Source organism: Tupaia chinensis, unplaced genomic scaffold (assembly GCF_000334495.1).
Source record: "Tupaia chinensis unplaced genomic scaffold, TupChi_1.0 Scaffold000644_1, whole genome shotgun sequence".
In the NCBI taxonomy this organism is placed as follows: Eukaryota; Metazoa; Chordata; class Mammalia; order Scandentia; family Tupaiidae; genus Tupaia; species Tupaia belangeri.
The window spans coordinates 6,909,881-6,911,474 of record NW_006160165.1 but is presented as its reverse complement, the minus strand read 5'-3'; the positions used below and the strand labels follow the sequence as shown (position 1 = coordinate 6,911,474).

At 67.7% G+C, this 1,594-nt stretch overlaps 1 protein-coding gene across 1 annotated transcript in view; it reads left to right on the top strand.

The window, feature by feature from the left end:
* GRTP1 (growth hormone regulated TBC protein 1) overlaps positions 1–1,594 on the top strand; it is a 39,318-nt gene that overhangs the window by 10,064 nt on the left and 27,660 nt on the right. The gene's annotated exons all lie outside the window — the stretch shown is intronic.

Below are 1,594 nucleotides of genomic sequence, written 5' to 3'. Positions count from 1 at the left end.
CGGCCCGGGGGGAGCCGCAGGACGGGGGCAGCACGGGGGCAGCACGGGCGAGAGCCAGTCGGCGTGGTCAGCCCGTGCCCTGCGGGGACACCCGCCAGTTCTCCGGGGGCGGTTTGGATTCCTACTTGGGGGTGATCCGTCCTCAGGATAGTCATGGTGGCAGCTTTGCAGGTGGGGGTTGGTCGCAGAGGAGCCCGGCGACCCTTGGCAACATCAGGGCACAGCAGCCTCCGGTTTCCTGTCCCTGTCGCAGCCCGCACGGGGCAGTGGGTCTGAGAACCTGCAGCCTGGCCTTCCTGGCGGCCCTCCCTGGCGCCCTCGGCCACCCGCCCAGCCCAGCCGCAGAGTCTGCTATGGCCTGGCTGCTGCCGCCTGTGTCTCTGGGCCACTCTTCCTGTGGGGTGTGCTCCTATCTCGCCTGCTCCACTGCAGACACCCACATCCGGTCAGGGCTGGGCCCACACGGCCTGCAAAGCCACCCGTCCAGAGTGAGGCTCCCTAGGCAGTGGCTAGGAAGTGTGAGGTTCTGAACCCCAGCAGGAAGGCAGGGGTGATAGAGACAGGACTGCAAGGCCTCCCGGGCTGGGGCTGGGTAGTTTGGGGTGGGGTGCAGGGTGCTGAACGGCACAGGGGGGAGGCAGGCCATGGGAGTGCTCCAGAAACCGTCACAGGCTGAAACTGGGGTGTGGTCAGAACCGGGCAGGCCAGGGAGCCTAGAAGGGACAGAGACAGAGCAAGGGGCCAGAGAGACCCTTGAGCCGGAGCCAGCCGTTTGACCCTGTGCAGAGGGGCCTGTGTGTCCCGGTGGGCGGCGTGAAGACGTGTTGCCCTGAGGACTGGAGGCCCAGGCAGGAAGGCTGCAAGTCGGGCAGGCCCACAGAGGTCAGAGGGCAGCCTGAGCCGTCCTGCTCTGGGAGGGGCACTGCAGCGACCAGCAGAGGGTGGCTGAGCTGAGTGGAGTTGGACCCCACGCCAGCCTGTTTGGGGCACCAGATGGCACCGGGCGGCCACAGCTGCGAGTTTCCCAGCGCCCTGGGCAGGGAGGGCAAGGCAGGCACACAGGTGTCCCCGTCCAGGTGGGCGGCGGGTACAAGTCACTTTCTGTAGTATTCTGGTGGATACCCTGCAACCCCAGCTAGCACCCACAGGCTCCTTTTCCCGGGGGTGGGCAGGGCTGAGTGCCATCCGTTCTATCCCCCCCCCATGGCTGAGGGCTCCTTTCAGCAGGGCGTTCACAGGAGGTCCAGGAAGGCCCTTCAGCGGATTGGCCAGGGCTGAGGCTGCTGGAGTCCGCAGACCACCGGCTCCCTCCCTCGCTCACACGATCCACAACCAACTCAGAAGGCAGGTCCCAGCCCCAAGAGCAAAGCCCCGTGGACTCTGCAGCTGCCTCAGGACCGCAGGGCTGCCCTGACCCCGGGTTTGAGCTGCTGCTGGCGTGGGTGGGGTGCTCTCCTCCTAGTGAAGGACCTGGGGAACGACTTAGGCCCCGCCGCAGACAGCTGACTGGCTCGCTGCGCAGAGCTGGGAGCGCCCGCTGGCTGCCCCGCGGGGCTCGGCCACACCCGCTGCACGGGGCGGGGCAAGGCCCCCG